Source organism: Nilaparvata lugens, chromosome 1 (genome assembly GCF_014356525.2).
Source record: "Nilaparvata lugens isolate BPH chromosome 1, ASM1435652v1, whole genome shotgun sequence".
NCBI classification, from domain to species: Eukaryota; Metazoa; Arthropoda; class Insecta; order Hemiptera; family Delphacidae; genus Nilaparvata; species Nilaparvata lugens.
Window position 1 is genome coordinate 63,792,908 of NC_052504.1, and position 16,367 is coordinate 63,809,274.

Here is a 16,367-nt window from a genome sequence, read left to right on the forward strand (position 1 = left end):
AGTCGACTCATTTTTTCCGCTATTCAAATACCAACCACACCATCAGTCACGCATCACGGCATCAAATTCACTTTTTATTTACTTACATCCAACAGTCGCCGAGTCATTGAAAATGTTTCCATTGTTGAGCCTCTGCTTTATGACTATTCCAGTTTACTCATCCTAGTTCAAGTCCAAGTAAGAGTCCTTAACGATATTTTGTCACCTGGGAGTTGTTCCATAGCCTATACTGTAGATCGACTATAGAGCATTCAAGGAATTGTTATAGACGGAAAAGTTTTGAAGAAAATTCTTGACCCCGCAGTTCTGTTTAGAGTAGTAAGGAGGTGAACATATCAAAAGTCCCCACCAGTACCAACTGTGGTAAGGGGGTGGCGGTGGTTGAAAAATACCATGTTTTGGTTTCTCGCATAAAACTCGAAAACTAGGTATGTATTTCTATGTCCAATACAAAATTGAAGATTACATAATTTTCTATGATTCATAATATGTTCTGTAATTGTATTCACAAATAAATTAATATTCATCTCAAACTTTTTCTATAGTTTTCGAGATATCCGCTCTTGAAGGTTGAACATTATTTATGAGAAAAACATGTTTGTCTTCAATTATTTGCTATTTTTGATCTTATAACTTTTTAGAAATCGATGGGAAAAATATATGCTGATTATGAGCTTATAGATCAATAAATTATCTTCAATTTAATGTATAATTTCACACTTTTACGCGTTTCTCTATGACTGTTGCAGCAGCTTCAGTGTGTTGAGTGTGACATCTCCAGTCTTGCAACAATAGACCAATTAACGAAGAAATTTGGAGGGAATGTTCTCAATAATTTATTCAATGCTCTCCAGTTGCAAGAGTCTGTTAGTTGAATGTTGAAGAGCAACTTTATCTCTGCAGAATTTTATTCATTCACATTTCTATCATTGCGTTAATAATGTAATTCAGATTGAGCACTACCTTCAATGGTTGTTCTTTACTGTGTATAACTTGAACAAAACTTAAATTTAAACTGCTTTAGGATTAAGACTCGTTTGGTTCAAATCGCCTCTTGAGGCTGATCCTAAAGCAGTTTAAATCAAAGAAGATTTTATAATCCTCTGTTATATAGTTTTGTGTGCAATTCTTTTTCATCATTTTCTGGTTTTATTCTAATAAATACATACGGTAGTATATATAAGGTTTCTTCATAAAGCTACTCGAAGAATTTCACTATAGTAAAAATATTTTTTTGGTGACCTGTCTGAGCTCAAATTTCAATCATGATGAATCACTATAATATACTTTTGAATATTATGTAGGGGGATTAAACCTAGATTATTGCATTCAACGTGGATGTAGTGAAAAACTGGCAACGCCTTTATGATACCAACTGAATCCGCAATTCAAAAGCTCGCAGTCGTTACAGACACAACACGAATCAAGAGATAGACGTCTACTCCACAGAAACTGTGGCGGAGCTGTTCAACGTTGTGAAAGTCAAGGTTACCGCTTACGCAATTTCATCTTAACTGCACTATTACAGCCTAAAGCCTGTGTAGCATACTCGGTAGGCCAATATTTTTTCCACAATAATCATTCAACTCCTCCAAATCACGATACCTTTGTTCTACTGTTTCAGAACAACATTAAATATAATATTGGAAAATTTGTAAATCATATTGCAACTTGGTTACGGTACCTAATTTCATTTAATAGATAAAAATAGCTACTATATCTTCAAAAACTCTCACTTCACTTAGAATAAAAATATATGTAAGCCTACCTTTTTTTAGATATTTGTCTTCAATGGATTCTTTATCTAGAATTTCTTTCTAGAATTTTTAGGTACCGTAGTATCGTATATTCCCCGAGAATGTCATTAATTAACTAATCAAAAACGGCTCACTATGACCGTTTCGGCCTTTCTTCTTGTTAGTGTCCTTATAAAACATAGAGTGAATGGAGGATGCTTAATGCTAGGAGAATCTCGATGCTGGAAGGTTATGTGGTAGATCTCCATATTGAATGAGAACTATTTGACATAATAAAAACCACCAATTTATTAAAACAATTACAAATGAAGTGTTTAAAAAATATTTGAGATAATGAAGTTTAATTCATTAAAACTCTGTAGCAATTTGAGTTTACTAGAGATTGATAATCAATGGTGTAACGAACCGAAACCAGTACCCCAATTCTTTTCGTTAAATTAATGGCTTTGACAATATCAAGTTGTTTTCATTCAACTAGAAGAAGAATCATCTTATTACAATTAATATAATTGAAAAGCAATAAAGTGTTTGTTACATCTCTTACCAACAATGTATGTCTCCATGGAGGGCTCTCAAACAATGTAGGGCTGTTAGAGGAGGCAAGAGAAGTGGCCCACTTGTGCCACTACTATATATGAGGGTGCATCCTGTTCGATAAGGGCAGTACACAAGTCAACTGTCAAGGCCAATGCTCTTGAACTTCAAACAGATTTGATTACCTAATGAATCCCGGCAATGTTTTAAGTCCTTACTTCGACAGTCATGATAACGGGATGATGTGATGGCCATGTTAACTTGACATACAGTCATTTGCTCATTTCAGTAGAAGCACAGTATAAAGGTTGGCAGTTTTTATGAAGCCTGATGAAACTGTTCAAAAAGTGAATTAGGTACTGGCAAAAGACTTCCAAGGTTGATAAATTCGAATATTTTGTACAATATTGCAAGAGATGCAAGACTATGCAGTGTAGGCTATATGGTACAGTTACAGTTGATTCTGATTTAATTTAACCATTGAAAAGCAAACCCTTCTATTAAGAGGAATAGAAGGATCTTATATCTTATCCCAATTATAGGCTATATATTATTGAGTCCATTACTTTCAAAACTACACAACTGCATTAAATATTATGTAATTTGGATGTTTTTTTATTTCGTGGGAATGGAGATTCATGCAACGGTACTGGATTCTTAAAATAATCAAAAATTATATTAGTTTTACATTCAATTCAAGTTGAACATTTTCTTATAAGCTTGTGTCGATAGGGAAGGTGCTGAATTTTCGAAGACCTCATTCAATAATGTGTTATTATGTTGGATACATACAAATTTCACAGTACAGGGAATGTAAAATCTGAACTTTAAGAAGCACAGTAGTAGGTAGTTGTTAAGAGAGCAACACTGGCTCTGTAAACATACAGCATTTTTCGCAATGTCACGTTTGTTGTTATCATCTCAACTCTTGTCCTATTAACCGAATTTAGATACTTGGGTAGTATTTCATCTCTTCCTTATAGAAAAAAGCAATAAAATTGCACCTTGCCGGAAAAATAATAACGTGCTGAGTAAGGTGTTGTAGGCCCAGGTATGTGTACTCAATAGGATGAGTTTCGCAAGTGAAATAACTCTCAGAACAGCCGTCTTCGTTTTGAATAGCTGGATCAGGTGCAGGTCCCGCTACACAACAGGCCTATCATAAAATATTGTATTATGCAATAACCCGTTTCAGAATAAGGTAATAAATACTGGCATGTAGCTTCATCGCTTACTGTTCCATCCCGTGATCAGTTATCATTTGAGAGATACTAGGCTGAACTATTGCTTGTTGCCAATACTGTAATTGCTATTGGACAGCTATAATATGAATTCTGTGGCTTGATTGCACGTTGCACCTTGTGAGTAATATGGGTAAATAAGTAGCAGACTGAAAAAATCATCCGTCAAGCGATCATGGTGTTGAATACATGGTTGAATACGGCAATATATATTCTTCAATAAGAAAAATCTTTTCATCATCTAGAATAGTAATATTCTTGTATGCTTCTCCGCGATTATTGCCAATTACCTGATCAACAGTACCTAGCCTACAACATTCAGGTCTTGCAGGAGACAAACCCAATAATTCTCATTAGAAAGAGCAGAAATAATGATCAATTTTAATTATTGGTTACTTGAATCTTCCAGTCGAACTTTTCAATTGTGGATAATGAAAAAAAGCTGGAGCAATAACTCTCCCGATCAAAAAAATATCATTATGAACTTGTCAAGATGTAGTTTGATAATCTAAAAATACGCGGTATTATGCAGTATTTATGTAGTCTTATTGAGTCTAATTTTAACCTGCTTTCCATATTCACTTCAAATTACAATTACTTTTCATTCCATAAGTAGGATTTAAAAAGAAGCTTAAGTACTTCTTTAAACTATCATAATTTTGAATCTGCTATTATGTTGTCTGCTGTTATTATTGTTCGATTGGGAATTTGATTTTTTGTTGTAGAGGCTACATGGATAGCAAAGCGAATCTCGCGGTACGTTCTCTCAGTACGGAGCTCACGGCATGTTGAAGAAGAAGTAGGAGTAGCATAAATAGTAGTCTGATACGGAATAACTGGTAGGCATTGGAACAAGTCTCCTAGTTTCATGATTGATATGGAAAGTGTGAGATCTTTAGAATAAAACTGATACGATATAATGATTCTTTACTCTTGTTGTTGGAAGACAAATACCTATGTTCTACACATTAATGTTTACAATGCTTCATACGGTATATCTTTTATCATGAGCAAAATCACAATAGTACAGCCAACTAATAATAGCTGGCGGTTACGAACAAATTCTCAAAGTGCGGTAACATAGGCTATATTCTTGCTTTGTATTGATCAATTCAGGAGAATAATTTTATCAGGATTACTATAATAGGCTACCGGTAATATTCAATCAGATCAGTTGGAAACTCTTCTTCCCATCAAATGCAAAGAGCTGCATCAACCGGCAATTGAACATGATAAATTGGAAGTATCAAACCATAATCGGTATTTCATCATTATTATTAACTTTTTCTACACTGATACACATCTTTTTACAGCAATAAGGGAACATGACTCTGATAAATCTGTATAAGATACAAATAGGCCTATCGTGAAATTCGCCTGAAGTTAGGCCTACGTGTCGTTATTAATATTGAAATAGTATTTGCTAGCAAGCAAAGGTCGCAATAACTTTCTTAATACACGGTTACTTTGTGAGTCAAGGCTTGTGAAAGGAAACCCTATTTGACATGTATTTCGCTGTACCTACACAGCACAGTAGCCTTTTAGTTGTAGAAAGTAACACCAATCCAATGTCAGTAAATTGTAAGCTATCGATATGTCTTTGCATTATTGTAATACTGTAGGTATGTGTAGTTGTCTTGAGCCTTAGTATTCAATTAGGCATTTGCTCCACATTTACTTGCGCACATATGATCTTTAACTTCCAACATTAACTGATGTCAAATTTTATTTCTACTGAATAATAGAGGATGTGAAATGGTCCACTTTTGACTAGGAGTAGAACAAATCAATTATACTCTGGTTCCTTCATCCTACACTAGAAAACAGCTGCATCAAAGTTCCTGGGTATTGTTTCTGGATGAGTTACGAGTATAATCACTTTTCTCTTCCTATTGAGTCTTATCTGGTAAATATCCTTGATCCACCTTCTCCATCATTGACCTCCCATTTCTAGTATATTCCATTTCTGTCACAAAATGTCCTCACTTTTCACATCTTTCCATTAATTCTGTTACTTGGGCTGGGGATTATCAAAAGGCCTGCTCCAGTTGGTATATTTTGAAACTAAGTTGAAACTCCATCTCTAGCTGCTGTTCGATTCTTCCTCCTCCATTTTTTTCATGGTTGAGAATTCATAGCTTTTTAATATTATCCTTAGTATGGGAAGTCGCCTGGTGAACATTTCAATATAATATTCTTTACACTACTGCTTATTACTTTATAAACAATGTGTATTAGGAGCTCAACTTAAATACATTGTATACCTGCTACCCGGAACTCACCACAACGCATACCGTACAGATGTACAGTCTTGTAATTTTGTAATTTTTGAATTGTACATATTGGAATTATTATTTTTCAAGCCGACATACTCAATGAAATATTGTACTAAATGTATTTTTTCAATGTTTTCTAATTCTACGAAGTTTCTAAATAATGTAGTCACACGTTCGATCATAGAAATCTGAACGATATAATGGGAATTTGTTCGATTCTGATTGATGATTTGCATAGATTTTCAATATTAATAATCATTGTTATTTACAGGATCTTTGAAGCAGAAGCACTTCATGTGCTTTGTAAGAGAACAATGTAAACTCGTTTATAGCTGGAACTTGGCTTTTTACATTTTAATCACCATCCAATCCATCCGAAACCAAGATCTCCACAGAGGGTCAATTGAGCAATGGTTACCGTACATCAGAAAGATACAATGTGTGTTCTATGATCTCACAAAATGTAAATAGTTAATAAGCATAGCCAATGAAGACAAAAGAGAAACAGGGGTTTGCGCAACAAATTAGGAGAAAGCTGAATTTTTGCAGGGTGCTAGTATACATATAGTACGGTACGCCTGGAGTAGAGTATCTCCGTTGAAGAGTATCCATTGTTACACCGCTTGCTTCCCCCTCGAAACTGCAATGGTTTCTGAAAAGTTTATCTCGACTCCAAATAAAAATTTTGATATAAATCTTTTCAAGGATGGAAATATCTAAAAATTAATGCCATATTACATTGCATCGTATGTTCAGGAAGTTATTCCCATACAAAGCCTGAAAATGAGGAAATGTTCACCTCATTACATTTTGTATAATAAAACGCACATGCTTTTTGCTTTTGTCTACGCTTCCGTTTTCCGAGAAAAATGTTTCGTATATAAAAGTTATAGCTCTTTTTAATACCTTTAAAATTATGTATCATAAGTCAAAGTTTTTGATGTCCTTTACTCTCAATTATCCAGTTAATTCGAAGAATTTACGTTTTTTCGCGCTAGATGCCCATTTGAGTAATACTACCACCAACAGGTGTTTTCCGGTGAAACTATTATCAAATAATGTGCTTTTTTCTGTCTTTGATTAATCATTTTTTAATTAAACGGAGTTGATGAAGACAAATTTCAGGCTACAGGGCTTATAGAGAATCACATGCTCTACAATTCTATACCAATATTACTCTTGTCTTCATCCACTTCGTTTGATTGAAAATGGCTTGAACACTGGAGACAGGATGAATTTATTGAAATCATTGGCTTTTTTAAACTTACCTAACTAATATCAAAATAATTTATTCTTAATTTGATTTAATGCACTTGAAAGGATAAATCCTGGTCAACAATTTGAGAGCAAACTCAATCTCTATCATCAAGGGCTTCCGAGAAGCTTTTCGATTTGAATACTATCAAGCTTTTGTATCATATCAAAAAGAAATTTTTTTCTCAGGAAATTTTTTTTTCTGATCATTCCTTTTTGAGATATGAGCGCATAAAGTTTAAATTTTTGGTACAGATCATTTAAAACTCGGTAATAGATAAATCCATGAAATTCCAAGGATAAATTTTCTATCATATGGTATTGTTGATTGAACAAAACAAAAAATTCTGACAATATCTATTTTTGAAGAAGTTATTAAATTGACCAAAAAAACTCAACTGTAGGCTATTTTTGGTCAATTGAATAACTTTCTCAAAAATATATATTTTCAGAAAATTTTTGTTTTTTTCAATATGCAATACCATGAAGAATTTATCCTTGGAATTTCATGGATTTATCTCTTACCGAATTTCAAATGACCTGTCACAAAAATTTTAACTTTATGCGCTTATATCTCAAAAAGTAATGATCGGAAAAAGAATCCTGAGAAACTTTTTCTTTTCGATAACTTGATAGTATACAAATCGAAAAACTTTAAAAAGTATCACAGGTAGAAATTTTTTTAGCTTTTGCACAGCCTTCAGAACAGAAAAAGCACATGTGATAATACGTTTTACCAGAAAACACCTATTCATGGTAGTATTACTCAAATGGGCATCTAGCGCGAATCAATGTCCTCATTGACTGGGCTAATATTATTGCTCAAGACAATCTGCTTTAGGTATGAAGCATTTAGGTAGGCCTACTTCCGTACTCGCGTATATAAGAGCCCCGAAAGAATTTTTCTCGCCAGTTTTATATGTATTTTTGAGGGTTGGGGCGCTGAATTTGAATTTGAAATTTTAATTTTATAATTCGATGACATGTAAATATATTTCTTATTAGCCTGCTATTCTATATTTACTAGGCCTACTCCCTCTGCACAGTCAAGCTGAGCTTTACTGGCAATTATGTGTTACCATATAAAAGCTTTTTATAGAAGGCTGAATATTTTATCATATTGATTGTAACCATATCAATAATGATTTTATGGATTTTCTATTAAAACATATCTAACGAGAATTTATTAGGGAATTTACATCATCTTCAAATTTATCCTTCAGTTACACAGATGACAGATGTCATGATGCCATGTCAGGTGACATGGAAACTTTGAGTCCTATTAATACGCCGCAACCTTAACTTCATTACAAACTCCAACCAGTATCAGATTTCTCTGTTGGTATAATCACATACACTTGATACAAGACTCATTTTTGTCATTATTTTCATATTTGTGGTTTCATCAATATCTGGATATAATCAGTGGACACTTTTCAAAGCAGATGAAACGAGATAAAGTAGTCAGCAATCTTAGGGCGGTGAAGTATGGTGTCCTGCTCAAAACTTCTTACATAAATTTGTTTTTTCGAGATCCCACCGGACTGTGGACTTCATGGTGACTGTTGACCAACCGGTTTCTGCGACCAATGACACTGTTCAAGGCCAAGGAGTTCATTTTCTTACCACTTCATAAATTTCAGCGTCCCACACGGACAGTGGAAATCTCAAGGAAAGTTTTATTGGGCTCAGCCTTCTATTTCTCTTCTGCATGGGTTTGAGAATTTGTAATGTAACTTTTGGTTCAGTTTTCAAGGACGAACTTGAAATTGAGCAAACTGAAAACCAAAAATGTCAACAGTTGAAAAAGTGGGAGATTTGTACTGATGCAGTAAATGGAATTGAAATTATTCAAATGAATCTAATAAGATTATAATGGCGATTCTATTGTCTAAATTTTCGAGGCAAAACAGCGTCTCGATATCTCCTTATATTATGTAAACAATAGGAATATTGGTGGGGATATCTGATGTGTCGCGGGGTTGTGGTTCCGGAACCTCTTTCCCGAGGAATCTAACACTGGATTCATTTGTCCAACAACACGAATTCTCAACAATTGGAATTGTGGTAATCCAGAAGCAAAACTCAGAAGCATAGGCTAGGCTACAGGATAATTATTTAATTGCAGTAGCCTAGAAGTAAGTACGGTACTATCATGTGTATAGCCTATAAGAAGTAGGATTCTTCAAATTTGAGTGAGTTATCCGCTTAGATATATTTTTGCAAATAATTTGGTATTCAACGTGATTATGAACCATAACAACTTTATTGGAGAACTAAGAATTCTTCAAAGGTACATGTGTGGCTATTGAACTATTGTCAATCATTCTTAAACAGATTATTCAAGACAGATTTTCTTCTAAACTAGTTTACTCTATAGTTTCATTTCAACACTTTTCGATCTTCTACAATCAGACAAGTTTGAAAAAAATAGGAGTTACAAAGATTCAAGTACCGGTACTGAAAGTGAAAGGAACAGAAAATGACCTAGTTGTAAATAATTTGAATATAATTGCACTTCTTAACTGTGCGTGACAAACAAAACTGTTCATTTGTACCAACCAATAATAATTGCACCAACCGATGAATGCAACTCGAAATCAGGGTATTTTTATTTTCTGGGTGGTATGTATAATAAGAAGTATGAGAGCTATTCTCAAAGGTGAGTTTACATGCAATTCTATTCCATCTGAGAGCTGTGGCAAAATTTAAGATGATCATATAGGGTGAGAAAGTCATTTTCTTGCCCATCATACAAAATAATTTTATGTATTATTGATTCAATATAACAATAGCATAGACCTATTATCCTATAACTTTGGTAATAATCTTGAAATAACTTTGTAGAAATGCAAGTAGATAAAGGATGTAGAAAATCATAAGAGAATGTTTTATTGAATAACAATTATTTTATTATTCACAATTCCCACATTCATTTATCACAAAAGATTGATCTCAAAATATTCGATTTCATTAAATCTTTTTAAAAGGACTCCTAGTTTTGGTTGGAAATTTGATATTTTTGCCAATAGGATTGCCATGCTCCTGAGAGTTGTATGGGGGTAACTGATGTTTATTTGCCAATGCAGTTGGATTGTTGGGTTTAGTGGTTGGTGGCTTCAAAAACGAATCCAAGCTTCTATTTCCCATCGACATTATTGTGTTGTATGCGTTTCAATGTTGCATTTGTTTATCTATAATTCTGTCAATTTTGTGAAGGTGTATTGAAAACTTACTGGTCTGTTTCTCACATATGGTTTTCTGAAAATTAATTTCATAAAAAAAAAAATTAATTTATAAAACAATTTTCAGGCAAAGTTGCAAATTGAAAATTCACTTTAATCCTAAAACATATATTCTCTATTAATTTTGGTATTGATAACATAGTTTTTATAGTTTTACACTACTATTCTATGATAGTACTTTGAAAAATTGTCAAATCAAAAATATAACCAGTTTAGCCTATCTATGTGCTTAATGACAATGACTGTCTAATAGGCTACAGTACTTACAGTACATCATTTTTGCAGGTAAAAATTAATTTTAGTATTTAGATTAGCCTACCACACATAAGGTTAAATAAGAATTCTTAATAAAACAATAAATTTAATTTAAACATACCTGTGTCTTCAACCAACAACCCAAATACTTATGTACTTAACCACAATCACTTTCAAGCCTGAATTGAGAAAATACAACAAGAAATTACTAAAATCATAGTAAAACTTAGTAACATATGCGTAGTGAATAATAAGAACCAAAAAACTATTAAGTTTATTATACTAGGGGTATTCACAATGTTGTTTTAGCCAGATAAAGTGCTATTTGATAACTCTGGATTGTGAACGCTCATAGCCGACTATAGTCAGTAAGGCATCCTAAGTAAGCCATGGAACGCCCCATCTAAAACCATCTGCTACTAGCTAACTGCAATAGCTACTATAAATTTTGGCAATCATATTGGAACAATAATGTTAAAAATCTGGTGTGGCGTACTCACACAACTTTCCTTGCCGTTATGAAAATTGATCACCTGACGCTAGTGTTCACGCGCATCTCAAGTCTACTATTCAAAGATCTGAGTCAGCTGGTGACAGGACAATGACGGAGACACACGAGGTCTGCTATCTCTTCATAGTGAATGATTTAATAGAATCAACAGTTGCCAACAGTTTGCAATTTTTTGTTTAAATTGTATCTGAAGCCTGATAATTGGGAATCTAAAGTCAAACTATAATGTTAAAAATCAATTAATTCAAAATATTAATTAATTAATTCAAAATATTCTAGTATTGACTACTTTCACTTTTGAACACTTAGCTATAGGACATCTTCAACTCTGTTTAAATTTCACTTTGTGTATATTCAAAAGGCAATCGACAGAGTGAGAGAAAAAGTTTGTACAGGAGTGAAAATTCATGGGGAAACGGTAGATATGCTTCGTTTTGCGGATGATATAGCAGTAATGGCAGAAAGTGAAGAGGAACTACAGAAAACACTGAATGAAATGGACAGAATAATGGAGGAAGAGTTTAGATTGAAAATAAACATCCGAAAGACCAAAGTGCTAATATGTTGCAGGACAGGGGAGAACAGCTCAGCAGTAAAGCTAAGGAATGAGGTAGTAAATGAAGTGAAGGAGTTCAATTACCTGGGTAGCAAAATCACAAGTGATGGAAGAAGCTGCAAGGACATTGCCAGCAGAATTGCCCAGGCTAAGATTGCCTTCAATAAGAAGAAAAATCTATTTACCTCAAAAAACATAAGTCTCGATGTAAGAAAAAACATGTTGAAAACGTATGTATGGAGTACTGCAACATATGGAAGTGAGGCGTGGACAATGGGGGTGAGAGAGGAAAGAAGATTGGCTGCATTCGAGGCATGGTGCTACAGAAGAATGATGAAGATCAGTTGGAGAGATATGATTACAAATGAGCAAGTTTTTGAAAGAGTGGGAGAGAACCGGAACTTCTTGAAGTGGATCAAGCAAAGAAGAGCACAGCTGATTGGCCACATCATCAGACATGACACTCTACTGACAAGGATAATGGAGGGAATGGTTGAGGGAAGGAATATGAGAGGAAGACCTAGGCTGGAGTATATGAAACAATTGCTACGGGATATGAGATGTGGATCATACTACGAGCTGAAGCGGAAAGCGGACGACAGAAAAGCATGGAGAGCTGCTGCCAACCAGCCCTACGGCTGTTAACCCAAGAGAGAGAGAGAGAAAGTCAAACTTTGCATAGATGGGGCGGAGCTCCTGAAACTTTTACAGACTCCCTTTATTTAACTGACTTGTGGCAGTTGATAAAGCTAATTAATGACTATTTTAGGTATAAATTTGATCAAAATCGTTGAAGCCGTTTTCGAGAAAATCGCGAAAAACCCTGTTTTTGACAATATTTTCGCCATTTTAGCCGCCATCTTAAATTGCATTTGATCGAAATTGTTCGTGCTGGATCCTTATATTGTAAGGACCTTAAGTTTCAAATTTCAAGTCATTCCGTTAATTGGGAGATGAGATATCGTGTACACAGACACACATACACTCATATACACACCCAGAGAGAGAGAGAGAGAGAGAGAGAGAGAGAGAGATACCCAAAAACCATTTTTTTGGACTCAGGGGGCCTTTAAACGTATAGAAATTGGGGTACCATAATTTTTTACTTTCCTTGCCCTATTACCATAGGTAAGGAAAGTAAAAATGTTGTATCTCCAACCGCAATTAATTGATATTTTCTTTATAATATTGCTATCAAAATATTATAATTTTTCTTGTTAATATGGTACTTTCTATTATCATTCAATTGGTAATAAGATGTGACTATTGTATTTTGTTGTTTTGATAAAATAATATTCTATTCGTCTATTCTACACTAAACAGACTACTATCACGAGTTGAAATACTGTAAACCCGATTTCGAGAAAAACATTAGTTAAGCTGGGTTTACACCAAAGTTATTAACAAAATATTAATAACTTAATCATTATAGATTCTATTAGATTGAACTTGACAAACACATATATGTTCATCATGTGTATGATAAGTTATATTCAATCTAATAGAATCTATAAGGATTAAGTTATCAACATTTTGTTAATAACTTTGGTGTAAACGCAGCTTTAGACCACTTCGATTCTCACCCCAACTCTCCATTATTTTATAGAGTTAGGTATATTTTACAGGTATACAGTAACTGAATACAGTACTTACTCTGATCTTAGATGTAGTGTTTATTCGGTACTAAATAAATAAATGAATTTGGTAATAAATGTATAAATGAATCGATGAACAAATCACATTATATCCAATCTATAGAGGACTTTACTTGAATTGTTTTTGAATAAATAAACTATATCAATATTGTGTGATTTATTTTTACGGTGGAGAAATTAATAAAAATGAGCTATAATGACTTACTTCTAAAAAGCAAGCTATTTAATTTCACTTTCAAGGTCTAAACAATGCTGGACTTGGAACATGATTGATGAGATTGATGTACCGGTATCTTAATGTCATTTGTATTCACGCCTGTTGTTTTCAGGGGATTGAGAATTGTGTCAGCTATGATTAGCACACAATGTGCCCACTTAGCCATGCGGTGCGCGTTTATCGGCCCAATGTAGGCTGACTAACTTCACTTCACTTGTCTTATGAATTAGGAGCTTGCGCATTATTCTATAATTAGCAGAACAATTAGAAGTCCTAATGCCTAATCCTAAACTGATAGTCTTCTATTAAACCAACTACATATCACTCACGTTTTTATAAATAGAATACCGTAAAAAACTGTGATGATATGATAATTATTAATATCACAGTGCTCTGATTCAGAAATAAGAGCATCTCTCCAGAAGCTCATTTTTGTAAGTGGTGGAATATTGATTTTTTTGCATATTTCATATACTTTATCTCATATCATTATTTTAAATTCTCTCAGTCTCTCTCGATCTCCATACTATACCGTTTTCAATTTGACTCGTTTAGCTCAAAAATTACTCATTAGTTGGGCAAACTAGTATAAACCTGGATTAAAAATATTTAATGAGTAGATTGATGTTGTTTTCCATGACGTAACACTATATCATTGGACACTGTGTATCTTTGTAAATATTTTTAAAAACCACTTTATTTATTCACACTATATTTTTAATCAATGACCAAAAAAATGTCAAATCAAATGCAATCTTTTCACACATTTTGGCCACTCAGTCCAACTTATAGAAAGCAAGCGCCCATGGTTTCAGGCCGAAGCTCTTTCTCAGGAGTGAAATGCATTCCTCATCTCATCACAAAAGTAAGTGTTTTTAAATATTTACAAAGATACACAGTGTCTAAACTACAACAAATAATAATATATATATTTACTTATTCATAAATGTATGGATAATGGTAAATAAGTCATTTATATGGAATTTTGGAATTCTTCACAGTCATATACCGTACGGCGTACCTGTAGGAAAAAATATTTTATTTTATTTATTTATTTACAATGTGAATGAAACTAATGTAATAACATTGGAAGATAGAATAATAAGATAGTCCTTGTGCTATTTTTCTTCTAAATTTATAGGTGACAAAGTCCAAGATAAGGTTGGAATTTCACGTGTAAAATTTTTATAACATTTTATTAAAATACTAGCAGGGCACCCGTGCTTTGCTATACGGGAATTAGAAGATAAGATTATTTTTGTGAAACATTTATAATCTAAATTCTACCAAAATTGTTATAATCGTTTTTGAGATTAGGCCACTACTTGTATGCAAATTATTGAGTCAAATCATTTGAATAATTAATTGATTTGTTGGAACTGCTCTGTAGAATAGTAGTCCAATTGCAGAGAATTTTGTAGAATATTGGGCGGTGCTTAAGAGTCAACATCGATTTTATTCATTAGCAATTAATATTTCCCGTTGACAGTTACCGTATCAAATTAGCAGTGATCATATTATTTTTGCTATTGCTTGATGCAATTGAATATTAAATTCCAAATTAAGTTGATTCGAAATTTTATGACTCTGGTATCCATGGATCTCTTGCTTATTCTGAAATTTTTGGCATAGCATGACGCTTAATTTTTGTTTCACTTATTCAAAAGTGTGAAAGCAGCCAATCCACTGATTTTTTCTTTCATGGAAGTTCATTCATACAAAAAAGTCTATTCATAATAGTTAGTATAACATTTATTGTGGCTGATTCCTCATGTCCTAAACTTTACTATCATAAATATTTAAGTGGGATGAATTTGCATGAATCTGAATAGAGTTTATTCAATCACTTTGATTATTGACTACCGGTACCATTATATGATTTCTTTCTTTGATCTTAGCTTGAAACCAAAAGCTTAGGGATGAAAATTTGGATCTAAACTAATATGATTCAATTTAATTTCTATCTAAAATATCTGGGCACCGAGCTTCGCTTGTTGTTTATTTATTGATAAACAGAACACAATTGTTTAACATGATTTGGGAAGGACTAACAGGCACAGCCCAAAACTGTTTCTTCCCCGAATTTAGATTTATACACTATAAATAGTCCAAAAAGTAGGTTATGTTCCATACACTTGAATTCAGATCAAATTTTAATCTAAACATTTGAAAACAGAAAAGTTCTGATTTAGATTGTTTACAGACCAAATTGAATAACAAAAAACACTCACTAATCACTTAAAACTATAAAATAATGATTAACTTTGAAAATTATAATATACTCTAATTTAGGATGATATACCACGTCATGTCAAAAAATCAGATAATTTTGATCAATTTGTAATATTACATTTTTCTTCTCACATTGGAATCGAATCTTCAATTCGAGATCTATGGAACTTTATAGTAAATGTCAGAGTCATCAATAGACGGACAAACTTTTTGACGGAGAATTTATTATCGTAAATGTTTGTTGCATTGTTCCATGGTGTCACCGAGGCAGGGTTAACATATTACTGGATAAATGGTTTATTTAAATCGAGATATATATAAATTTAAAATAACATTTTCAAAATAAAGTTTTATTGAGAACAGATGTAGAATGTGAATTCTAAACTTATAAGTTATAATTTTTTGGTGACATGTCTGTAAAAATCGATACTGAACGAGGCGTTGGCTTCGTGACTTGCAACTTATGTTTTTTCCCGTTCCTTCTCTAGAAAAATGGCTGGCTACAAGTGTTGTCGTGGAGTTTTGCACTAAATCATTTTCGTTTATTAATGTTTTAAATTGAGTTTTATATAAATTTTTACGTTCTGTTTTGTTCATAATTAGCTATTAGTGTAGTCAAGCCAATAGCCACTGT

The 16,367-nt window shown here is 33.2% G+C and overlaps 1 long non-coding RNA gene across 1 annotated transcript; it reads right to left on the reverse strand.

The window, feature by feature from the left end:
- Nucleotides 1–9,929: 9,929 nt before the first annotated feature.
- Nucleotides 9,930–11,027, reverse strand: LOC111055409. Its single transcript, XR_002606368.2, has 2 exons — nucleotides 10,684–11,027; nucleotides 9,930–10,323 (listed from the first exon to the last, which is right to left on the reverse strand). It is a non-coding gene; the product is annotated as an uncharacterized LOC111055409 (long non-coding RNA).
- Between the last annotated feature and the right edge of the window lie 5,340 nt (nucleotides 11,028–16,367).